The 26,849-nt window shown below is 44.4% G+C and overlaps 1 protein-coding gene across 1 annotated transcript in view; it reads left to right on the top strand.

The window, feature by feature from the left end:
• Positions 1 to 26,849, top strand: part of KAZN (kazrin, periplakin interacting protein) — a 1,344,061-nt gene that overhangs the window by 819,066 nt on the left and 498,146 nt on the right. The window lies entirely within an intron of this gene.

Here is a 26,849-nt window from a genome sequence, read left to right as displayed (position 1 = left end):
AGTGGAATTATATCAATGCAACAGTAGATGCTGTGCTCAGCAGGGAGTTTAAATTTCCAGCAAATATAAACACTGAGAGCACTTTCCAGGGGGAAATCTTAGACCTCAAAGGCTGAGTGATGGGCTCTTGGCGAAATGAAGGCGTCGTAGATGGTGGGTTTCCAGGTAGCTGCTGCTTGAAGGGACTCTTTGCAGTTAGGAGAAGGGGAAAAAGGACAGTCTGTGCTGACACTGACAGTGATGAAGCTCTGAAACCCTCATACAAGGGTTAAAAGATGGAGGAAGCATCAAAAAGAAAAAAAAAGAAAAATCCATACTGTTTGTTTTCTGTGAATTAGAAGTGCAGAATGGATTTTCAGGATTTTTTTCCCTTTTCTTTTTTTGTCTAATTGCCCTTTAAGAAAAGTTGTCACTGATTATTAATATCATTTGATTGCAAACTAAACTGCTGAAATCCTGGACGTGACCAAAAAAAAAAAATCCAGTCTAGGAGGGTCACTTGTGTAAATATGTCACTTGATGAAATATGAGGTACCAGTGGCCCAGAAGGATTTTCTGGTTTTATTGTTATTTCAAAGGTTTCTAAGTGTTGAGAGAGAGCGAGCAAGTCTGGTTTCATAGGAATGCCTTCTCTCTGTCAGCTTCTGTTTCTTCCTTACCTTCCTGCAGTAGGCATGCTTTTTTTTTTTTTTTCTGGTGTGAGATGTTAAGCTTGAACATTAGCAGTTTATGTTCAACTCATATCTTAACTTGGTACTTCCGGAGTCTGTCAAGAGTCTTAGGAATTGGGGCAATAATTTGGTACCAAAGTAGCATGACGTCATGGTGGGAAGGTGTTGTGAGAATGGTGCTTGCTGCATAGTTTTCAAGGTGGATATCTGGTTATCCTGTCATTTGTCCCTTGTTATGTCATTGTGTGTGGAAGATGCTCTCTGCTGGCACCTGGGCAAAAAAGAGAAGTTAGACTCCATGGTCAGGCTTTACTTTTTATCAGCAGGGATGCTTCCAGCCTTAAAAAATAGCAGAGAACTGACGTTTTGCTGAGAATCAAAAGCCACGGTAAAGCAGAGTGAACAATGCTGGTTTATTTCCCACTGTCCGCCCCTTTCTCAGCCAAAGAAAAGTTAAGTGGCTTTTATCTGAGTCCTGGGTCTAGTGCAGTCTGAGCATGCTAGGAGGTCGGGCCACAATGATCTACACACTCAACTTGGAAACTGTGATACTTAGCTGATGGTTAAATTGTTGCAGTGGAGCAATCGGGGGCTGTTTCCTCTTTCTTTTTTTCTTACAAAAATGCACAAGGCTGTGGAAATGGAAATGGCTTTTGGATCTCTTGATATCCCTAAAAACACACAAAACCGGCAGCTCCCTCATATTCTGAGACGCGTGCCTCCCCTGGCCAGGGGCTGTCTGTGGGTGGCTGGATGAAGGATGGTCTTGATTTTTCCTCTGTGTACCACTGGTATTTTTCAAAACCTTTACTGGGAGAGTTTAATGATTTTATAATCAGAAAATAAAATGTTGAAGATTTTAACTCAGCTTAATGGTTGGCCACATAGCCCTCTAAATTGATGTCAATTTAAACTGATGTGATGGTTGAAAAGAAAACAAGACCCCCATATGCATTCAGTGGGGCATCATTTGCTTATATATAGTAACCATTTCTTCATACAGCACTTTTGCATTATTTAGCCTCTGTGAGTGTTTTGGGGTTTGTTTTTATTTTGTTTTGCTTTGTGTTCTCATGACATGTGGCAGCATTCTGCTGGAACAGAAACCTTCTGCAGAGGTGGTCTGCTAGTGTCTTCTGCTAGTGCTCTCCTATTCCTAAAGGGAAACGCTGGGCTTTCTTGGGTTAATTTCAAAGTGTGGTTGATTGGCTTTCTTTCTTTCTTTTTTTTTTTTTTTTGATTGGCTTTCTTATGCTTCTTTGTAACATACCTCTAGGAAGGCTCACAGGAGCTCAGTTCCTGAGGGTTCCTGACTGTTCTTCCGAATCAGTCTTCTGTTCTAATTTTGTCTGGGTTGGTGCAAGTCAATGGGCTCAAAGCGCATGAGTATTTACTGTTATTGAGTTATCACTTTTCAAATCAAAAGTTTGAATGAAATGAGTATCTTTCAAAATGCAAGTGTTCAGTCACTCAGTCGTGTCTGACTCTTTGCAACCCCATGGACTGCAGCGTGTCAGGCTTCCCTGTCCTTCATCAACTCCTGGAGGTTGCTCAAACTCATGTCTATCGAGTCAGTGATGCCATCCATCCATCTCATCCTCTATCATGCAACTGTATACGGTATCTTTAACTAGAGGGCATTATGCACATATGAAATGCATGTTAATGTCCTTTTAATAATATTAGCACAAATGGTTACAAGGAAGAGTCATCTTTTGCTCTTCCTGCTGAAAAGCTGTTTGATCCATTTCCAGATACTTTTGTTAAAATTTTATTTTTGATGAATTAAACAAGCTCACCAATCCACCAGTGTATGTTTTGTTCCAGTGAGGGTATCTGATAGTAGGTAAGTCGATGAAGAAAACGTGGGTTTTCCTAGAGAGTTAATGCAGTGTGTCATTTAAACAAAATATTACCTTGGTTGGTACCCTCTGTGAGCGGGCATGGTTGCTACGTAACGGAGTCTGGAAAGTGAACTGCTGAAAATCTGGGCTTTCGACACTTTGCAGGATCTTCTTTCAGAATCTGTGTTGAAAGTACGCTTGGCAGCCAGCCCATCTTCTCTCTCCCAGCTTCAAGTGAGTCGGATAATCCCTAATGAGAATGCCGGCATGCGGAGCGCAGGGCATCCGTGCAGGGTGGCTCTTCTCAAGGCTCCAAAGCTGCCTCTTGGGTTGGTGAGGTCACGACTGCCTTTGACAGGTGGACAGAAGGAGGCTTGGAAAGAACAGAGCCAAGCATTTGTTCCAATTTGTCTTGTTGTTGGTAGCCAGAGAATGGATTTGTTTAAAGTAACGTTTCTAAGCTGTTTTCCTCAGCGTAACATCTCTGGGAAATGTGTTTAAAATACTTGCTGTTCTTTGAGGGGAAAATATGGCAGTTTGTTTCTCTGAAAATGTTTTATCTGATGAATGGCTAATATTAGATTCAATTGATTGCTTTGCTGTGCATAGAATAAAACAATTAAGCTCCAGTGTACCCAATGCAAATAGGTGTTTAGCTGTATATAACATAAAATACCTATGCTCAGTAGGATGCATACCTACTGCCATGATTTTTGTGTTTTTTAAGGAAATAGTTGTATTTATATGCCTAAGTAAGTGGAAATGTTCATAGCATCTTCGTGGGTGTTGAGGGCTCACTGTCTACTGCATCAGTTAGATTAGGATGGGGAAAAGGGTCATTTTCTTACACCTTTGTAAATTTCCATAAATAGATGCAAGTTTTATTTTTTTTTCTCCCTAGGCATTAAAATAGACTGTTACTTCAGGTCTGATGGCTCTTATCTAGCATTATGATAATACTGGAAACCCATTGGTGAAGCATAAATTACCTTGGGACTGAATTGAATGTGTGAATAGTCTGCGGAGACGCTAGACACTGTTGCTTTGCAAAATGAGTTCTGTCTTTTGGCAACCCCTTCCCACTTCATTCTGCCTCTGTGTACTCTTGTTTTCTCAAGTAGACTTTTATCTTTTTTGAGCAAGAGAATTTTCATGTGGTAGAGAGGATGAGACTAAGCGCAGTGGAATCTTGGGGACTTCTCTTGGCTCACCCCTAAGTTACAGAGCTCATCCAGAACCTATGCCTTGGTTTTTCCAGTCATATCCATGGGCTATAGGAGACTTGTCTGTCTTTTCCTAATCTGGTAAGCTGTCATGAGATGGGACTTCAAAATTCTTCCTGAAAATCACCGTGCGTGGTCACCAAGAAATTACGTACAGATCAGCACAGTGTGAATGAAATTAGTTATTGATTGCCTAGTATTTACTATCTTTGTACTGTCTTTGGAAAATGCCTTTGGAGGACCCCTTAAGTAAAGTTTCTGGTTCTGGTTAATTTCATGCTTCCAGCATTTCAGGATTGACTGAGGTTTTTCAAAACTTTTTTGATCTAAGTCTGAGCCAATCTGATTTTTATAATAGGAGCCTAATCACACATCCTCCCCATGTAAGACAAGGCGTGTTTTCTCCATTCCTTCACCCTCTCTACTCCCCAAGACTGCTGGCACTTTTGAGGAATCCTGTAGGTTATAATTTGTGACTTCCTGGCTGCCAGTGAGCTCATAGCAGATGGACTTGGCAGGTGGGGAATGCTCGTTGGAACACTGCCGGTTCACCGTGCAAGTCATATGGGGCCCAGAAGGTCGAGCCTGGGGTCCTGGCCATATTCATTGCATATTTCATTTATATTTATTCCTGAGTTATGTAGCAAAGGCAAGTGAAATCACATGACTTTCTCAGTGTTTTTCAGACTTTTGCCAGTATGGGTTTATGTGAGCATTAGTGCTTGGCATCTTACCCCCTGCCATCTATCAGGCAAGAGTGGAACTTGTTCTGCCTGCTGAGGCCAAGGAATGGGTTTTTAAGTGATCTTGTAAATGAAAATGAGTCCATACTGTTTGGGCTGGATATTAGGGTGAGTAACACATGGGATAACAAGGGGTGCCACCACCGGCAGTCACTGCAATGCCCTAGTCATCTGAAATGCAGGCAGAGAAACTCCAGGCGGAATCATTTAGGAAAAGACAGCTTCTCTGAAGCCAGGAGCACGTGTGCGTGTGTGTGCTCAGTCGTGTCCAACTCTTTGCGACCCCACAGACTGTAGCCCACCAGGCTCCTCTGTCCATGGGATTTCCCAGGCAAAAATATTGGAGTGAGTGACTGTTTCCTTCCCCAGGGGATCTTCCCAACCCAAGAGAGTGACCATCTATCGTGGCAGATGATACCTGACAGCTCAGGACAGGTTAGCATCCTGCTGGCCCACGTCACCATCCTCAAGGTCCCCTTCCAGGCCCATCTTGACTATGAAGAAGCTGGAGGGAATCCAGGCAAAGGAATCTTTTCTTCCTCCCCATGTGGTTGAATGAGTCTGTAACATCCTTGCTGGTTTGATGCACCTCAGATCTAGGTGGCAGACTCAAGGCTGTGCGCTGTAGACCTGCTTGCTTCTCCCTTGGAATCCTAAGCTGCTGGAAACATGAAAGATGCTGAATATAGTTTTAATGAGTTTGGCAAGAACAACTGTTGGAGCAGGTGGCTTCTGTGTGGTGGGACATCGTGGGTTCTCAGTTTGTTTTAGTGTCTTTGTTGACTTGGCCTTGCTGGACCTTTGGGTCCCACTTATGAAAAGCCCCTGTCCCCTCTACCCTCTGATGAACTGAGACCCTAGCACGAGAGCTCAGATGGAGCCTGCTACAGTCAGGTCTGCAAGCAAAGCACCCCCAAGGCCTCCGCACCTTCTGTGATGGGGAGTCAGGCTGGGAGGATGGAGAGAAATGGGAGGGGGAGCCGCCTGCCCAGCTTCCCCAACCTCTCCTCTTCCACCAAAGCAAGCACTGGAGGAAAAGGGGACATAAAGAACCTCCATTCCCAATATTGTCTCAGCTCTACAGATTGAAGTATGTGATGTGTATCATTAAGAAGTACCGTGCATCATTAAGAACATAGTACCCTCTAAAGGAAGGTGGGTCCAGAGCTAATACTTTACACTCACCTTTGGCACATCATTATAGTTGTCAGAGCTCACCTCTTGGGTACATCACAAGACGCTGGGTGTTCAAGGCACGTGGTGTTCTGATGCCATGGAGTCTTCTTTTCGATGAAGGCAGGTAGTGTCATGTAGAACTAAAGGAGAACTAGCTTCAGTGCTTTGTCAAACTTTTCAATAAATAATAACAACAAAGACTTACAACATGTCAAGTATTTTCCTGATGCCTCACATGCATAACTGTGCCTGGAGCCCAGTGAAGTGACAACTAATATGCCCATTTTTCTAAAGAGGAAACTGACTGGGATTCAGAGAAGTTAAGTCACCCGTCTACCACCACATAGCATTGACTGCGATGGGGATGAGGACAGCAAGCTTTGACATAGTCTTGGAGACAGGCACTGTTGGAAATGCTTTTCTGAATTTATGCATTTAACTTTTGTAATGACTTATGTGGCAGGTACCACTGGATCTGGGGCTTCCCTGGTGGCTCAGTGGTAAAGAACTTGCCACCAATGCAGGAGACATGGGTTTGATCCCTGGGTCAGGAAGATCCCCTGGAGACGGAAATGGCAACCCACTCCAGTATTTTTGCCTGGGAAATGCCATGAACAGTGAGGCCTCTGGGCTATAATCCATGGGGTTGCAAAGAGTCTGACGTGACGTAGAGCGACTAAGCAACAACAATTTGCACCCGTTTTATGTATGAGAAAACTGAGGCACAAAAAATGACCTATGACTTGTCAAAGGGCCATTAAGTAACCAAGCTCTGGCTCTGGAGTCCTTTCTCTTAAACTCATCCCACTCTGATGCTCAGGGTCACTTGGCTGGTAGTGACTGATCCAGGAATTCAAACCCATCAAATCTCTCTGCTGTTTAAAGCTGTATTGTCTTCTAAACCAGAAACATCTTTTGCCTTGTCCGTTAGGAAGATTGAAGAAACTACAATCTTGTAGTCCATTTTTTATTATGTTTCCCTAAAGTGATGTTAGTTTCTGGGTCCTTATGTGAAATCTTCATGCTCATGCTCAGCCGCTAAGTGGTGTCTGGCTCTTTGCAGCCCCATGGAGTGTAGCCCGCCAGGCTCCTCTGTCCATGGGATTATCCCAGCAAGAATACTGGAGTGGGTTGCCATTTCCTCCTCCAGGGGATCTTCCCTACCCGGAGATAAAAGCTGCATCTCATCTTGTGGTAAGAGAAATACCTCTCCCTTAGGTGTGAGGTTAACTGCCAAAGAGAGAATTGGGTCCTACTCGCAAGGTTAGCAACCCAAGGGTCACTCGTCACCAATGGAAAGAACCAACTTTACCCAGGGAGTGGGGCCTCCTACTCCCTAGACTTTGTATGCTTTCTGCCTTGGGAAGGATGGTTCCAGGCAAGCCTGGCATCCTGCAGTCCTGTTTTTCTCCCTTCTAGCCATACATTTCCCTTTCCTAGGTTCTCTCCTAGTGACCTCAGTGGTCTCCAATGGCCCAGGACCATGCCCCACAAAAGACTTATAACTACTCACAGATTCCTTTATGCTAGGGTTTCCCAGTCTTGGCATTGTTTTCATTTGGGCCAGGATAATCCTTTGTTGGAGGGACATTGTGTGCCTGCAGGGTATTTAGCAGCATCCTTGTCCTCTGCCCACCAGATGTCAGTAGACCTTCTACACAATTGTGACAATGCACAGTGTCTCCAGATGTTGCCAGATATCCACTGGGGGCTGCATTATCCCTGGCTGAAAACCATTTTTTATGCCACAGACTAAAGGATACCCCAGCTGTGAATCTTAGAACGGTAACTCTGTAAGAGGAGAGAGTTTCATCTGCTTTGTTTTCTGCTCCTTTTGCAGCACCTAGAACAGTGCCTGGCACACAGCAAGAGCTCAGTAAATGATTACTGAATGAATGAATCCTCAATTACTGAATTATAGCATGTGCAGACTTTGTCATGGTTTTACATGAAGCTCATTGGTTTAATGATTGTTGTTGTTCAGGTGCTCAGTCATGTCCAACTCTTTGTGTCCCCATGGACTGAAGCACTCCAGGGCCCCCTGTCCTTCACTATCTCCCGGAGTTTGCTCAAATTCATGTCCATTGAGTCAGTGATGCTGTCTAACCATCTCATCCTCTGCTGCCCTCTTCTCCTTTTGCCTTCAGTCTCTCCCAGCATCAGGGTCTTTTCCAGTGAGTCAGCTCTTCACATCAGGTGGCCAAAGTATTGGAGCTTCAGCATCAGTCCTTCTAATGAATATTCAGGATTGATTTCCTTTAAGATTGACTGATTTGATCTCCTTGCAGTCCAAGGAACTCTCAAGAGTCTTCTCCAGCGCTACAGTTTGAAAGCACCCATTCTTCGGTGCTCATCCTTCTTTAGGGTCCAACTCTCACATCCACACATGACTACTGGAAAAACCATAGCTTTGACGATACAGACCATTATCAGCAAAGGGATGTCTCTGCTTTTTAATATGCTGTCTAGGCTTAATGACACATGGTTTTAATTGAGTCTTTATTTGACACATGTCAACACTAACATGTTCTAAACCCTTTTTCTGTATTCTCTCAATTCATCCTTTAAACTACCTTCCGTGGTAAGTACTAGGTTTGCCACCTTACACGTGAGAAAGTTGAGGCCCAGAAAGGTTACGTGACTTTCCCAGGGTCACCAAGCTAGCAAGTGGCAGAACCAGGAGATGAACCCAAGTAAATGTGACTCCAGAGATTGCCTGCTGTCCCAGCTAGGATGTTGTTCAACTTTACATAGTTTTTCCCATTCCTGCCCAAGAAATCATTTTTGTTCTAAAGCTGGCATCATGGCAGTTGTAGTTAGGATTTGCATGTCAGACACTAAGTCGTTCATCATAAATCCTTAGCCACAGAACAAAATATGCTTTGTCACTGCTAGGGAGTCTGTAGCCAGAAAGGTATCTGGCCAGAGGTAACAGGGCAGCTTAGTGGCAGAGCCGTGTTCAAATGTAAGAATCTTCCTTCTCTCTGCCTGGCTGCTGGGCTTGGGCTGTAGAGAGTCACAGAGAGGACTGAACTGTCTGGGAAAGGGGACAGTGGACCCTGGAGCTTCTTAACAGGGGCTTGACTCATTTTGAGGAAAAGGGATGTTCCAGGAGCAGAACTGGGGAGCTGCAGAGACCTTGGAGGTCATCCAAGAGCACAGTGACAGCAATAGCCAGCACCTTTGAGGCTCTTTTCCTGACTCCCAGGCTCTGTGCAGTGTGATTGATAACACTGTTTCATCTACTTCCCTATCACAGTGAGTTGGATAATGTTCTCATCTCCATTCTACAAATGAACAAACTGAGGCTCAGAACTGTTTCATTGTTTTTCCACGCTCTAGACCGTGGCCATCTGCGGGATAGAAATACAGGTTCAGCTGACCCTGGAGCCCACCCGATTCTCTACAATAAAATATCGAGATACCAGGCAAGCAGCACAAGGAAATGCCAGAAGTATGGTTTCGTCTTTTTTGCCTGCAGAGCTACTTACCCACTCCCCTTCTTCTTTTTCCTTTTCTTCTTTCCCCCCTCTCTTCTCTCCGTCTCCATCTGTTTTGAGAGATTAGGTACATAGGTTCAAGGACCAGAGATTTAATAAGATATGGAGCAAGCTATCCTGGTGCTCGTAGTCTAGTAGGTGTGACTGACATGGAAATATAATTACATTTTATAATAAAGGTCTAGACAGGTGTAATGGGAAAATAGATGATGGAGTGACAAATAGAGAAGGCTTCACAGATGTACATGACAGTGGCAATATGTAATAAAAGCATGCTGGGAAAACACATTGATTTCTCTACTAAGGTTAAACTGACCATGAGAGATTATTAAAAAGTGCAACTTTGGGGGTAGGTTGGGATTGGATCCTGCAGAGAATAGCTCCTGGCTGAGACTTTCTCCCCCAAAGAAGGAAGATGTGAATGACACAGGGTTTAGATCTTGAATAATAGTTGTTTTTTTCCTCCAAAGAAACAATATGAATTTTAATGCAGGTGAAGCTCTGCTCACTCCCTGTATTATCTTCCTGGTCAAGACTGGGGCTTCTTGTCAGCTGCAGCGTAGCTCACTTTCCTTGATTAGGTTGAATTTTTTTAAAACCACTGAGGATGGTGTCTTTAATTCAGTTAGTACAATTTGGAACACAGTGGGATTTAGGTCACACTTTCCCCATCATTTTTGCCATTTGAAATTCTGTACTCACTATTTCCTGAAGATAGTAAGGTATGAAATTTAGAAATTTGATACTGACCCTAGATAGTGCAATTGTGGTACCATAGAGCTTGATGAATGATGGCTGAGGAGAACTGACCTGTGATTATATGTGTATTGATTATCTTAATTAACACATTCATCAAGTGGATTGCGTTGCCTGTTCCTACAAGGTTTACTATATGAAGCGAGAAAAAAAAAAAGGGACTATCTTTTGACACATCTTAGATTTGAGAATCAACAGAAAGGCCATTTTGTGGAGACTGTCAGCCTGTTGGCTAGCAGACATGCTCTGATTGTTCTGTTCACAGTTTGACTTGGTACCAGGTAGCCCTGCAAGGAGGCATGTTTAAGTCTTAATAGATGCCCTCTGAAGAAGGAACATAATTCCTGGTTGGCTTTTCTACAGTGTGGATCAGTAGAACAGTGTCCAATAGAACAGAACCTTATTAAAACTCAGCTGGTTAACACATGGGTTGATCCCACCATGCGTACATGCTCTACTTGCTCAGTTGTGTCTGACCCTGTGATCCTGTGGACTGTAGCCTGCTGGGCTTCTCTGTCCCTGGGGTCATCCAGGCAAGAATACTGAGGCAGGTGGCCATTTCCTCCTCCAGGGGATCTTCCCAACCTGGGGCTCAAACCTCTGGTCTCCTGAGTGTCCTGCATTACAGGCAGACTGTTTACTACTGAGCCACCGGAAGCCCTCGTTCCACCATGGGATAACTCAAAACCCATCCTTCAACACTTTCAGTGTTATTACTTTGTGTCTAAAGCCAAGGCTCAGAATCGTTTTCCAGGCTTCTGCTGCCTTCACCCACTCTTCTTCCTTTGCACCGAGGAGTTGCTAGGGAAGCACTAGAGTTTACCCAGATCTTTGCAGCATACAAAGACTTGCATAGGCAGTGTCTCTGTGGATCCTACCCGCTGGCCCATAGGATGGAATTGAGGTAGACACAGCAATCTTGTTCTCAAATAAGGAAACTGAGGCACAGTAATTTAAGCTGATTTGTTCAAGATTGTTGAGTTGGTCATTGAACCAAATTCTCCTGTTTCTCCCACTGTAAGATCCCACTGTGACTGCACAATGGGGGCAGAGGGCGGCTGCAGAACTTTTGGTGGGGTGAGATCTGACCTTGCCTTGACCTTTATCTCCCTTTTAAAAATATTTATTTGTTTTCGATTGTGCTGGGTCTTCATTGCTACGTGCAGATTTTCTCTAGTTACGGCGAGCAGGGAGTACTCTCTGGTTGTCGTGCACCGGCTTCTCACTGTGGTGGGTTCTCGTTGCACAGCACGGGCTCTAGGGCATGTGGGCTTCAGTGGTTGCAACTCACAGGCTTAGTTGCCCTGTGGCACGTGGGATCTTCCCAGACCAGGGATTGAACCCATGTCCCCTGCATTGACAGGCAGATTCTTAACCAACTGGATCATGAGGGAAGTCCTGGCCACTCCCGCTTGAGCATGGGCCCTCTGTCTTTTAAGGCCTGGATAGTGACACCATCACCCCAAGACCGTGCTCTAGTACTCTGAGCTCCCATGTCCAGTGTCTTTCCATGGTGAAAGGACAATCAGTTTTACAGATTTAGTCCTATTTTTTTTTACATTAAGTTCTTTCATCATCTCTGTGGGGATTTACAATCATTTGATTTCTCTTTTAATGACCTATCTTATTCATGCCTTAGCTTAGACTTTCTCTTCTGCTGCTGCTGCTGCTAAGTCACTTTGGTCGTGTCAGATTCTGTGCGACCCCACAGACAGCAGCCCACCAAGCTCCCCCGTCCCTGGGATTCTCCAGGCAAGAACACTGGAGTGGGTTGCCATTTCCTTCTCCAGTGCATAAAAGTGAAAGTGAAGTCGCTCAGTCGAGTCCGACTCCTAGCGACCCCATGGACTGCAGGCTGCCAGGCTCCTCCGTCCATGGGACTTTACAGGCAAGAGTATTGGAGTGGGGTGCCATCTCTTCTTCTAGCCTCCCTTTAAGGCTTCCCTGGTGGCTCAACAGTAAACAATCCGCCTGCAGTGTGGGAGACCTGGGTTCAATCCCTGTGTCTGGAAGATCCCTTGGAGGAGGGCATAGCAACCCACTCCAGTATTCTTGCCTGGAGAATCCCCATGGACAGAGGAGCCTGGCAGGCTACAGTCCATGGAGTTGCAAAGAGTTGGACACAACTGAGGGACTAGGCACAGCACACAGCCTCCCTTAATGCAGTTAGGGACCTGTAAACCAGAGCAGGTTTGCACCAGGGGAAATTCCTATTTGTCTTAATCAATTGGATCGGGGAATGACTCCCACATTGAGGACAATTTGTTGCACCTGATACCACTACCATTTAGGATTTCTGAATATGGGAAGCACATCTGTGAGGCCTTAGCATGTGGGTGTATGTTCTCTCTGAGTGTTGGGGGCAGGATAGAGCCATCACAGTAAATCTGCCTAATTTCTTTCTCTTCACTGTCCCTTCAGGGAGACGCTATGAAACCTTCAGGGTCTCTTTTATCAGAGTCTTTGAATGAACAATAACCAAGGCATGTTGGCTTGAATTCTCCACCTGCTGGTTGTGTAGGTGCGTGTTCTCACTTCTGCTGTGGCTGTAACTGCCTGAGTAGTTGGGGGAACCTCCTGCTGCTCCAAGTTCATGTCCAGACCTTGTACTCAGATCAGTGGAATTTCATCCACAGACCAAAGTCCAACAGTGTGGCAGAAAACTCAGGGAAAATTAGAATGGGGTCTTTTGCTGTGCACCCGAGGGGAAGATCAGCCCGGAGCCTCTGAAGCTCAGCAGACAGCCCATTGTGGTTAACTGACACCTAAGCAGCTAATGCAATGGCTGGGAGTCTGATCTCTGTTTCATTTCAATGTGATGAGGAACAGTCACTAAAGGCTTTCCAAACGTCTGACAGCAAAATGGAAATAATATACATTTGAACTTCATTTAAAGATCTATTTATAGTAGGCTCTAGAAAAGCAGAAAGTATTTTTAAGGATCAAAATGTTTTGGTACTTTTTAAGTTTTAGATTTGTATTAGCATTAAACACTTAGGATTCCCACCTCTGCCAAGAGATAATATTGCACAGGACATGAAAGAAAGCACTTCCTGATTCTGCTCGGAGTTCACTTCATTGCCTGCTCTTGTGGCTTGAATGATGGAGCTAGGATTGTTGTTGCTGTTCAGTTGATAAGTTGAGTCTAACTGACTCTTTTAAGATCCCATGGACTGCAGCACGCCAGGCTCTATCCTCCACTATCTCTCGGAGTTTGCTCAAGTTCACATCCATTGAGTCAGTGATGCTATCCAACCATCTCATCCTCTGTCACTCTCTTCTCCTTTTGTCCTCAGTCTTTCCCATTATCAGAGTCCTTTCAGATGAGTTGGCTCTTCACATCAGGTGGCCAAAGTATTGGAGCTTCAGCTTCAGCATCAGTCCTTCCAGTGAACATTCAGGGTTGATTTCCTCTAGGATTGACTGGTTTGATCTTGCAATCCGGGAGACTCCCAAGAGTCCTCTCCAGCACCACAATTTGAAAGCATCAATTCTTAGGTGCTCAATCTTTTCTATTGTCCAACTCTCACATCCGTATATGACCACTGGAAAAACCATAGTTTAGGCTATGCAGACCTTTGCAAAGTGATGTTTTTGCTTTTTTAATACATTGTCTAAGTTTGTCATAGCTTTCCTTCCAAGAAGCAAGCATCTTCCAATTTAATGGCTGCAGTCACCAGCCTCAGTGATTTTGGAGCCCAAGAAAAGAAAATTTATCACTGCTTCTACTTTTTCGCCTTCTACTTGCCATGAGTGATAGGACCAGATGCCATGATCTTAGTTTTTGAACGTTGAATTTTAAGCCAGCTTTTTCACTCTCCTTTTTCACACTCATTGAGAGGCTCTTTAGTTCCTCTTCACTTTCTGCCATTAGAATGGTATCATCTGCATATCTGAGGTTGTTGACATCTCTCCCAGCAATCTTGATTCCAGTTTGTGACTCATCCGCCCAGCATTTCATACGATGCATTCTGCATGTAAGTTAAATAAGCAAAGTGACAATATCCAGGATAGGAGCTAGCAAGCTTTTTCTGTCAAGGGCCAGATAGTAAATATTATAGTCTTTATGGAATAAACGGTATCTATTATAATTCCTCAGACCTGCTGCTGTAATGTGAAAGCAGTCATAGATAATAGGCAAATTAAAGGGTATGGCTGTGTTTCAATAAAACTTTATTTACAAAAGCAGGCACCCTTTGGGCTCTAGTTTGTCAACCCCTTGGACTTGTAGTTCTCTTCCATTTGCCTTCTGACCCGTTTATATCCAGCACCTTTACAGTGCTTAGCATACAGAAGGAACTTAATAATGATTGATTAAGTGAGCCAGTTAGATGTGAGCAATAAAACCACTAGATTACAGTGTTAAAGGAGCAGAAACAAAAAGTTAATTACTAGGGGTGTAACAGTTAATGGACAAGAGAAAGAAACATTTGTTAGCAGCTTCGTGGTTAGAGGTGAAGTCACTTGTGTTTAGTCATCATCACAGACCTTAAAAGACCTATGAAGAGACAAAGAACCACCAGTTAAGAGTGAGATACAGGGCAAGACACTTGACATCTGAGCCTCAGTTTCCTTATTTATGAAATGAGATCATTTCCATCTTCAGTATAATATAGCAGATTGCTGTGCTAAGTCACTTCAGTCATGCCCAACTCTTTGCAACCCCGTGGGCTGTAGTCCACCATGGGATTCTGTCCATGGGATTTTCCAGGCAAGAATACTGGAGTGGATTGCCATTTCCTTCTCCAGGGGATCTTCCCAGCCCAGGGCTCACACCTGAGTCTCTTATGTCTCCTGCATTGGCAGGCAGATCCTTACCACTAGCACTTCCTGGGAAGCCCCAATGGGCTTAAAGTGGTGAAACAGGTCTGATCCAAGTCCTGGAGATATAACAGATTGCGGGACATTACAGCTCTCAGTTTCCACCTCTGTGACAAGAAGCTGATACTTTCTCCTTTAGGGAGTGATTAGGATAGTTTAGTGCAGAGTTTCTCAGCACTGTTGACATTCTGAGCCAGAAAATTCTTTGCTGTGTGGGTTGATTTGTCAGCATCCCCAGTCTCAGGCTTCCCTGGTGGCTCAGTGGTAAAAGAATCCACTTGCAATGCAGGGGATGTGGGTTCGATCCCTGGGTCGGGAAGATCCCCTAGAGGAGGAAATGCTAACCCACTCCAGTATCTTGCTGAGAAAATCCTATGGACAGGCAGGCTACAGTCCATAGAGTCACAGAGAGTTGGACATGACTGGGTGACTGAACACACACGCACTGGTCTCCATCACTAGATGCTGGTAGTACCCCTATAGCGTGATAACAAAAAAGTCTTTAGACATTGCCCAGTGTGTTTTTTCCTGGGAGGAAATTACTCCCCGAGTTAGTGGAATAACACATAGTGTACCTGGCATGAAGCTGGGTGGACTTCGGGGTTCAACAGATAGAACTCTTCATTATTAATAGCTATTGAACTCTGAATTCTCCTCCCTTTGAATGAAATTCTCTTCCTTTCTTCAGTTGATTTCTCTCCCCTAAAGGTTCAAGATTGTATTTTTTTTTCCAGATCCTAGGTCTTTCTCTTAATATTTCTGTGTTTCTTAGGGGTCTTTCTCCTGGAAGGAGCTAGGCTTCCCATGATGCCCTGCTGAGTATGCTTTCCAGCCCTTTAAACACACGTGTACCTAGACTTGTATTTGAGGTCATGGTCAGAATTCATAAGTGGTTCATATGAGAAATCATAGGGATATTTGCAACATAAATGAACAGGGAGGGTTAAGGACTGAAAGTCGTAACTCACAAAGGCTGGCAGGCTAAGGTAGTGGGTGTTATTCAGAGAAAACAGATAATGTACCTCAAACTAATACCAACGAAATCATCACTTCTCTCGTGAACATGCGTGCTGCTAACATTATCCAGGGGCCAGTTTTCAGTGGTTTAAACTTTAGCCAAGATGGCTATTCAGTTTACATCTGGATTTAATGTTTTGTCCTCCATATTCCCAGTGGTGCAATGGTTCCTTCCCAGTTTTCACACAGACTCTTTTTAATGCCGCAGAGAGAGCGAGAGCGGTGGGGCATTTTCAATGAATTCTGGCCCCTACATATTAGTAGTTGTATTTTTTGTCTATCTCTCTGAGAAAATACATAAATGCAAAAGAATGCATTGAATTCAGTAGCATTATCAAGTGGCCGCCTCTTCTGCATCTGCATGTATTTGAAAGATAATGGTACATGTATATAATAAAAATGATTCATTCTGTCCACAGGCAGCACACTGGAGACATGTGGATTTGGGACTTCCTGTAAGTCACTCTCTCTGGCCACCCAGAGTCTCTGTGGCCCACAGCTTGAGAACTGTGGCGATAGAATGCATCTGCTGGACATGTGTGTTCAGCCCTGTGCAAGGCCATTCTCAGCAATGCTATGTGCAGTTAGGTGTTTTTGATACGTGTCTTGAAAAATTATGCCCCAGGCCTTTGAGTCTTCTGATTTTAAGGTATTCTTCCATTCCTCAAACTCTGCCTAACTGTGACACAAACAGATAAATCTATGATTTGGGCCCTAGGCTTTAAGAAAACTCTTCTTTATTTAGACAAACATTTCTACAGTGACTTCCTGGTATGAATATTGGAGAGTACCAGTTACAGTCAGAATAACAGAACTGGCCCTAAACTAGATTTCAGGCAATATGATTTGATTGGCCAACTGCCATCGCTAACTAGCGTCATCCTGCTCCATCTCCATCTAATTCCTAAAACCCCTCAAGCATGTGATCCATCATATCATTTTCTCATTTATGCCAGCACTGGATAATGGCCTAATCTCTCCAGCAGCATTCAGGTTTATTAGAGAAGATGGCATTTACAAAATCATTTCACTGTTTCACTGCAAACACCCTAAACTAGTAGGCATCCTCTTATTATAAACCTTCCTTTTAACAGTGGTTTATTACCTGCAATTAAAATCACCTGGAAGACCCCATCAATGGTGTTCATTTCTTTTGTGTTAGTTAATATTTAGCTGGTGGGTCACCTGGGACTTACGAAGGAACATTTGAGAGAGTCAAGTTTAACCTAGCTAGGGATGAGAGCTGTCCAGAGGGACGTGGTCATCACTAGAGCCTAGATGACCATCTGCCAGGCCTGTTGGAAAAGTTACTCCCACACTGGGTTTAGAAGTTCCAGAGAAGGGACCTCCTTTGTGGTCCGGTGGTTAAGACTCTCCACTCCACTTCAGGGGGACCCGGGTTGGGTCCTCGGTTGGGGGAACTAAGATAATAGCATGGCAAGGAAAAAAAAAAAAAAAGAGTTCCAGAGGAAAAATAGGCGGAATACCAAATGTGATCTTCCCTTTCTTGTGTTTTGCATTCAGATGGGCCATTGAAGACAAGTTTAGCCGCAACAGTATGCTGTCATCTGGGTATTCGCAGAGATAGTTGAGAGAGAGTAATGACTAGGAAAGGGTCTCACTGGCTTTCATTGTAATGACTTGTTTAAACAAACCAAGATGCAGACACAGGTAAGTTCAGAGTTTACAGCGTGGGACAGAAATCTCTAGTCCATCTCCTGGATGCATATCCTCTTCTTCTAACACGTATTAGCTGTGTGTGGTGGGCAAGCTGCTTTACAGTCTAGCCCTCAGTTTGCTCCTGGGGATAACACTAACCTCAACACCCCAGAGCTTCAAGATCACAGGAGAGGGTGCATCGGAGAGCCGAGCACACCATTTGGTACTTGCCATGCCCTCCAGAAATGTATAGGTCGTAATCGCGTGCAGTAAACGTGCGTAGGTATATGACCTCCCAGCACGTACCGGGGTGGGTCTGAGCTGTGCTTTGTTTGCAAAGTTAGTATCCGCTAGGCACATTTTCTGATTGATGAAGCCTGGTGCTGGGCACTGGAATACTAGGATGTGTAAGGTGCCCACCTTTTGCTGGAGGCCCGAAGAGGAGAGAGCAATGGGGGAAAGACCCAACAGATGACCAAGAGGACTCGACGCTAACCCTGACTGTACCTGAGACTAAGAAGTAACAGAAAGGGAAACTCCAGCCTCCACCCTGATTTGTAATGCCGACTATCTGAGCAGAGACCAGGGTCCAGCACTCCCACCTCCATTGCCATGACTTGAGAGAGGCGTTCTAGAAAGCTGTGCAGGAGCTGGGGCACGGGCTCAGTCACAATGAGCCCGTTGGAGGAGACCTGGCTGAAGGTCCTCCTGTTTCTGAGTTTCCACACCTCATGACCTTCAACAGTATCCCGAAGAAAATCAGATCCACCTTAAAGAATAGCATAGATTGTTTAATTTGGGGACTATTGTCTCTCCTGGCTTAAGCAGAGATAATATAAACCTGTGACTCTGTTGTAGCCCTGTTTAGGAGAGAGACTTGAAACCTGGGATGGAGAGAAGGTGGTCGTACCAGAGAAAGTCCTCTTGTGGGTTATGGAATCACAGAATGTGTCTGCTGTATTGGAAGGGAAGTTGAAGACCTCACCTGGGCTTTGTTTTGCAGTTGGACAAAGGGAGACCAGAAAGCACAGTGAGCTGACGGAGGCCACATAGCACTTTGTAGCAGAGCCCAGGCTAGACTGGTGGTGGTGTCCTCCTGTCCAGGACCTGGCCCCGTGATCCCACCGTCTCCTCATGCAGTGTCCACACTGATGCACAATCCATGCTGCAACTCCCAGAAAAACCCTTTATGCACCAGAAACACTTCCTGTCTGTGCCCTGGCAGGACTCACCATCTGAATGAACCAGGCAAGTGGGAAACGGAGGAGCCCTCTAGTGTGGGGTCTGCAGTTCAGTCTTATTTTCCAGTGTGTGTAGACAAGAATGATTTAAGAAAAAAAGAAAAAGAAAAGCACAAGCCAGATGCCCAAATTAAAACACTAAATTTTCTTGGAGTTTATGTGCTCCAAGCAATGTAAATAAAGGTGAGGCCTGGGCCCCTCTGTCCATTAATCAGCTTCAGTCGCAGGCTCACTCCTCTGGTTTGTTTAGGGATTTCAGCCCATCACCCACACCTCTTGGCATTTCTGAGATACAAGGGGGAGGGTTCCATTTGTCATCCTGATTGTCCTCCCCTGGGTTCCTTGGAGTGGTAATCTCAGTGTTGCCTTTTGCATGAAATATTAAGTTCAGGGATAGAACCAGGGCATTTCAATGCAGGCAGGATACACTTGGGAAGGCTGGTTTTCTGCCCCTGTGGCTTCATTTGCATTTATTTAGCTCCCAACCGTTTGTAATATAGTAGTGGGTGTCCATCAAATAGCTATTAACTCTTCAGCCAGCTCCTCAGAGGGCTCTTGCAGCCGCCTCTTACAAGTTCGGGGGATAAGATGGCTCGTACCTTCAGGCATTCCATTGGTGTCAGGAGCCACTGTGGATGTTAGAACTTCCCATTCTGCTTCTCTTTAGTCTCTCAAGGACACCGCAAGACAACAGCCTTGTTTGTATGACTACATTCCTTCAACTGGACTCAGATTCCTGAGTTTAACCACCAAATCCACTACCTCCTAGCATGTCATCTTGTTGGTTCACATAACATCTTTGTAACAGGGCTGATAATAGTTTGTACCTTATAGGATTTTTATAAAGATTAAGTGGGTTCATATAAGTGAAGCCCTGTGTTAAGTACTTGGCACATATGTGCTAAGGATTCCATAAATATTGCTGTGAGTTTTTAAAACTATGGCCCAAAGTCTCTCCCACTGAAGACTTTTAGGACCAAAGAGTGACTTCTTTTGAAAGCAACAACAAAAATCATTTAGGGAGGGGCTAGTTTAAGTAGGAATCTTGGCATATCAAATACAAATCCCAGGGTTTCTGAAGGCTTAATGTCCTCATTTATTCTGTGGTTTGATCTATGAGGTTTCCCATTTGGTGGTGGCAGAAGGGACTCCCTGAGTGCCCGCTGTTCTCTGTGCTCCACTTACATATGCACGACCGAAGTCTTATCTCCGACAGCTCGTGCATCATCCTCCCCAGGAGAGGGAGCCCCACTGACTGGCTCACAGACCCTCAGTTAAATTCTGCGTTATTTTTTCTCTTTAAAGCTTGCCTGCTGATATTTCAAGCTCTTGTTATGAAGCAGAGGAAGTCGTTAAGTGTTGAGAGGTGGCAGCTGAGCCTACCTCTGTCTTCTTTGTCGTTGGTCAGTTTTACTTGGGCTGCATGATTGGGTTTGTAAGGTGGATGGCCCATGTCCAAGAAAACCTGATGGAATGTTGCCCCGCCATGTCCTAGTGAGGATTTGACACAGGAAGTCCTTCCCTTTCTGCCTCCATCTGGTTGCGTGACTGACAAATCACTTTCATGTTTGAGCCCCATTTTCCCCATCAGTAAAGTGAGAGGAACAGAGCAGTTGGATCATTAACTTCCTTTAATGTGTACCTTTCTTGGGCATGTGTGTGCAGGTCCTGTGCTGGGCAGAAGGAAGAGGATGACGAAGGGGGTAATAATGACACTAATGTTTACTGGGTGCTTGGGAGGGACAAGATGTTGTTCTCAAAGTTGTCTATGTATTTCTGCATTTAATCCTCACATCAAACATTATTATTAGCCCACTTTTTACCAATGAAGTGACTGAGGCACAAAGTGGTTAAATAATGGTGGCTCAGATGGTTAAGCATCTACCTGCCAGTGCAGGAGACCTGGGTTTGATCCCTGGTTGGGAAGATCCCCTGGATAAGGGAATGGCTACCCACTCCAGTATTCTTGCCCAGGTAATCCCATGGACAAAGGAACCAGGCAGGCTACAGTCCTCAGAGTCACAAAGAGTTGGACATGACTGAGCAACTAACATTTTTTCCCTTTCACACAGCAGGTAGAGTTATGATATGAATGGTGGTCCGGTAACTCCAAAGCCTATATTTTTAACCAGCACTAAGTGCTCCATTCTTGTCTGAAACCGTACATTATGATGAGTAATATACTCTGTGATGAGTACCATGATAGTCGTACCTGCAGGGTATGTAAAAGTGTCGACAGGGGACACTTCTCTGAGGAGCTCAGTGGCAGACATCCCAGGAGGCTGTGCTTGAGCTGAGTCTTGAAGGACAAGTGGCTCTTCTCTTTGCACAGAAAGTGTGTAGGGGAAGGGGGAGCTCTGGACAGGGCTTCCTTAAGGATGAAAGACGCGGCAGGGTGACGCATGGCTCGGCGGGGAACAGCCACACTCCAGGTCTGGGTGTGATGGGAAAAGTAAGTAGTGGGAGTTGAGAGAGAACAAGAGTGTGTAAGGTAGAGAGGCTAGATTTGGAAGGTTCTTGTAAACCAAGATAAACAATCTGGATTTTACCCAGGTACAATGAGAAAGGCATTAAATCATTTTTTATTACAATAAAATATACATAGCCCACAGTTTATTATTTCAACCATTTAAAAGTGTGCAATTTAGTGGTATTAAGTACATTGACAGTGTTGTGTAATCATCACCACTGTCTAGTTCCAGAACTTTCTAATCCAACTTGAAAAGATACTCTGTGCTCCATTAAGTAGACACTCACCTTACCTCCCTCTCAGCTCATGGCAAACATCTGTCTGCTTTCTGTCTCTATGGATTTGCTTTTTCTGATCACTTCCTATAAATAGAAACCTAAAACACATGACCTTTTGTGCCGAGCATATTTCACTTAGCATCCTGTTTTCAAGATTCACTCACACTGTGGCATGTGTCAGAATTTTATTCCTTTTCATGCCAAATAATATTGTTCGGATATGCATTGGAAGGACTGTTGCTGAAACCAAAGCTCCGATACTTTGGCCACCAGATGCAAAGAGCTGACTCATTGGAAAAGACTCTGATGCTTTAAGGCAGATTGGATGGAAAGATTGAAGGCAAAAGGAGAAGGAGGTGGCAGAGGATGAGATGATTAGATAGCATCACTGACTCAATGGACATGAATTTGAGCAAACTCCAGGAAACAATGAAGAACAGGGGAGCCTGGCGTGCTGCAGTCCATGGGGTCACAAAGAGTTGGACACAACTTAGCGACTGAACAGTAATAACAAATGCCACATTTTATTTATCCATCCATTATTTGATGGATGTTTGGGTTGTTTTTACTTTTTGGCTATTGCAAATAGTGCCGATGAATTATTTAAGTTTTGGCCTCAGCTCAGCTCCTCAGATGAATTTACTGTAACCTTTATCTCATTAAGTATCAGTTTGTCCATCTGTATTATGGTAAGATCTACGTGTATATGAGTATGTCTATATTTGTATGTGTGCTTTTCCGAAAGTGTGCCATCTGCCTCTCTCTAAATTATAAGTGTACGGGAAAATTAAATAACTTTGAAATTCTTGGAAGCTCCAAAAATTCTATTTAAATTGAAAGTTTCCTCAGGCGTAAAATGGGACTGATAAGAGCACCCACTTCTGAGAGTTGCTGAGGTTATTAAATGTGTGCATTTATGGGAGGCATGGATAACAGTGTGCAGCATAGCGGAAGCACCCCGTGAATGTTGGCTGTGATCATTACTGTAATTATCATCATTGTTATTATTGGCAAAATATCCACTTTGCCCGCCCCATGTTCTCTGGGCTGCAGAAAGATGGGATGGGTTTTCTGGGTCTCGGCCAGTCCACGAAGGAGCCCTGCTGTGCAGATTTTGGGTGCATGTTGTCAGAGGAGACTTGTGACTGTGTAACTGTGGAAACTTTCCTCTTCTTTCTGCCTGTTCTTTCTAAAATATTTATAGAGCCCCTGGTATGGGACATCGCTGTGCCCCATAGTGGAGGTAGGTAGTAGTTAGTACCTAAATCTTTGTTTGGGAGGGTTATAATCTAGCATTTATGGCAACAAACAGTGACAAGCCCAGGCTGCTGAACGAGTGGCCTGGAATTGAGTCCTCGCCTCAATGCTTGCTTGCTGCACGCCCTCGGAAGTTCTTTAACTTCCCTGGGCCTGATTTTCCCCATCTGTACAACGGCACGAAACAGTGGAGTCTAGCTCGGTGTGAGGTTGGAATGCGATGCTGAATGCATGGTTGTTTGGTAGTGTTTGGCACTAATAGGCTCTTACCTCATATCTTTTGAAAAGAAGAGAAAACATTATGTGCACAAATTACATACAAATTGGAAAGGAATATAAGAGAAGCTTCAACATCCTTTAGAAATTCAAAGAAGAGCGATATCTCTGGCTGAAATGGGCTGTGAAAATCTGATTTGGAACCTTGTGAAGAAAGAACACCAGCTCTAACTTTTCAGTGCTTGTCATGTTCCAGGTATCGTGCTAAGCACCTTTAATTTTTATTATACTTGACTACTTACCTACCAAGTGGTGTCCTTTGTTGGGGTGGATTGCATTTTTAAACCTCTCACAGTCCTGTGAGGTATTGTTGTTGTTGTTCACTCACCAAGTCATATCTGACTCTGCAGTCCCGTGGACTACAGCACACCAGGCTCCCCTATCCTCCACTGTCTCCCGGAGTTTGCTCAAATTTTTGTCCTATTGTGTTGGTGATGCTATCTAACCATCTCATCCTCTACCACCCTTCTCCTTTTGCTTTCAATCTTTCCCAGCATCAGGATCTTTTCCAAGGAGTTTTCCTGTTTACATCAGGTGGCCAAAGTATTGGAGCTTCAGCTTTAACATCAGTCCTTCCAGTGAATGAATATTCAGGGTTGATTTCCTTTAGGACTGACTGGTTTGATCTCCTTGCAGTCCAAGGATTTGAATTTGAGAGCACCACAATTCTAAAGCATCAGTTCTTTGGCGCTCAGTCTTCTTTATGGTCCAGCTCTTGCATTGATTATCCTTGGTAATCTGTAGAGACTAAGGCCTTGCCCAAGATCACCTAGCATAGAAGTGCTGCCTGCCTAGAGTACCCCCTAGCATGTGACCTGGAAGCAAACCTCAATGCCAGGTGGGTAATTCCTGCCATCAGGAAGATGCTTTGGTATAGATAAGCCATTGATGGAACCTCATTCTGTGGGGAATTTAAATTGAAAGTAAATTTGCATTTTGTGAGTGTACAGCACCGCAAATCCAAAAGAAACAGGCCAAGAAGCATGTAGGGTGGCAGGAGCTAGCTGGTTACCAAGTGGGGGCTTTGGAGTTAAACTATTGTAAGTTCAAGTCCCAGTCTTGACTCTTGCTATGTGTGACCTTGAGCAAAGTACATAATCTCACTGAGTCTCACTCAGTTTTATCATCATTAAAATGAAAATAATAAGAGTACCTGCATTTTGGGGTTGTTGTGAGGATGCTAGGAGACAAAGCACATGAAAATCTCTCAGGGAGTGCCTCTCACATACTAAACTTCAGTGAAAGGGCCTTTATCATCATCAGTGTGCCAGTTTGGTGGCATAGATGAGTCTTCATCACCTCTGCCTGTCCTGAAAGCTGGAGCCATCCTAACAGCCTGTCTATGCAGGAACTTCCTTGCTGGCCTGGAGAAGGACCACAGAGCAGATGGGCTGCTGGGCATCTTGGGGTACACTTTCCCCTTTGACCTCCCCAGGGAGCTGCCACGTGAAAAGACAGTTACTAGAGATGGAGGCTGAATCCTTTGTGCAGTGGTCCACCTGGGACAGGACCAAGGCCTCCCAAGTCTAATGGGGCTAATCAGTGGCTGGAGGCTGGAAGGAGGGGGGCTACCACATGTGGCAACCAGGCCCTCACCGGGGTCTTCAGGGTGACTCTGCTACAGGTGTATTTTTTTCTCAAAAATATATGCTGCCTTTCACAGATTTGTGTTGCTTCTGAATGCAGAAAGCACATGTATTTAATCCACATGCTCATTTAAGTAGAGCTCCGACTCTCCTAACTTCTGTTGTGCCTCTAGCCTTCTCTGGTTTGCAAAACAAGGAAGTATTAGGAATCACTGGGGCGTCTCCTCCCTAACTACCTCTTTTTTCTTAAAAAAATTTAACCACACCCCACAGCATGTGGGACCTAAGTTCCCTGACCAGGGATTGAACCCGTGTCCCCTGCATTAGAAGACAGAGTCTTAACCACTAGACTACGAAGGAAGTCCCCTAACTACCTCTGAGGACCACATTGGTTCCCAGGGGCCTCTTTGCAGAGTGGGCTGTGCGAGTCTGCAGATCCCAAGGAACTTTAGAAAGCCTGGACTCCCTGCTTAGGCAGAGCATGAAGTGTGGGGGCACAGGGACCAGAATCTTCCAGCCTTGTCCACTGTTAGACCATAGCTAACAAGTCAGCATCTCCCCTCCCTGGCATCAGAGGGGCAATTTTAGAAGAAGAATGCACAGGTTTGTTTCCTCATTTTCCTCATGAGCTTCCTGAGGTCAGATATGCTTCTGACTTCTTTTGAAATCCTGTGTGTGTGTATATTCAGTCACATCCAACTCTTTGCGACCCCATGGACTGTAGCCTGCCAGGCTTTTCTGTCCATGGAATTCTCTAGGTGAGAATACTGGAGTGAAAACCAGTGGGCATTTAATAGATGTTGACTAATCAAAAGTCTCTAAAAGTGAACCTGCTGAGATTCCATCTTGAGAGGGGGAGACTATTTAATTGGAAATAATGTGTTTAATATTAGGCCTCCATGGGCCATTAAAAAACAAAAAACAAACAACAACAAACCCACAATAGAAACTTCTATGGTGGTCCAGCGTCTAAGAATCTGTCTTCCAATGCAGAGGATGTGGGTTCAATTCCTGGTCAGGAAACTAAGATCCCACGTGCTATTGTTGTTCGGTCAGTCAGTCATGTCCAACTCTTTGTAACCCCATGGACCTGAAGCATGCCGGGATTTTCTGTCCTTCACTATCTCCAGAGTTTGCTCAAACTCATGTTCATTGAGTCGGTGATGCCATCCAGCCATCTCATCCTCAGTCACCCCCTTCTTCTCCTGCCCTCAATCTTTTCAGCATCAGAGTCTTTTGCAATGAGTCAGCTCTTCACATCAGGTGACCAAAGTATTGGATCTTCAGCTTCAACATCAGTCCCTCAAAGGAATATACAGGGTTGATTTCCTTTAGGATTGACTGGTTTGATCTCCTTGCAGTTCAAGGGACTCTTGAGAGTCTTCCGGAGCATCACAGTTCGAAAGCATCAATTTTTCGATGTCCCACATCGTGAGTGGCAACTAAGCCCTTGAGCCACAACTAGAGAAGCCTGCCTGCCAAAATGAAGAACTAGCACAGCCAAAAATAAATAAAATAAAAAATAACTCTAAAAAATCTCACATTAATGATGAATGGTATTATGCTAATAAGATACCTTATTAGCAAAATAAGGTATCTTTGAGATTTCTTATGCTTTTGTAAAATGTTAATACCTGTCAGAATCTCCCCTTACCCACCTTTAAGCCGGACCTGAAATGAAATTCAAATCATGCATTGATTTAGTCATTCTGATTCATCTTGTAATGGGGGCATTTGGAATCTAGCTGCTGCTGCTGCTGCTAAGTCGCTTCAGTCATGTCCGACTCTGTGCGACCCCATAGATGGCAGCCCACCAGGCTCCCCCATCCCCGGGATTCTCCAGGCAAGACCACTGGAGTGGGCCTCCATCTCCTTCTCCAATGCATGAAAGTGAAAAGCGAAAGCGAAGTGAAAAGCGAAAGCAAAGTCGCTCAGTCGGGTCCGACTCCCAGCGACCCCATGGACTGCAGCTCACCAGGCTTCTCCGTCCATGGGATTTTCCAGGCAAGAGTACTGGAGTGGGGTGCCATTGGAATCTAGCTAACCTAGTTCAAATCCTGACTGTTACTTAAAATGCTCTACCACAGAGCTATACCCCCCACTGACTCTGTTATTTAAAAAACTGTATGACCTTAAAAAGTTTGCTTAACTTCTTAGAATACCAGTTTTAAAATATATTTTTTTTTAATTACCAAACAAGAGTTTTGAGGATTCAACAAAAGCCCCATGGACCATGCATGGCCAAACAGTGTGCCTTTGATAGCTAAGGACTCGGTAAAGAGAGTTCATTCATTTGTTCAACAACCTTTTATTAAGTCCTCCCCATATGGT

This window comes from Bos javanicus, chromosome 16 (genome assembly GCF_032452875.1).
Source record: "Bos javanicus breed banteng chromosome 16, ARS-OSU_banteng_1.0, whole genome shotgun sequence".
Taxonomy (NCBI): Eukaryota; Metazoa; Chordata; class Mammalia; order Artiodactyla; family Bovidae; genus Bos; species Bos javanicus.
The sequence above is the reverse complement of the archived record's forward strand: the minus strand, read 5'-3'. Positions and strand labels throughout refer to the sequence as shown.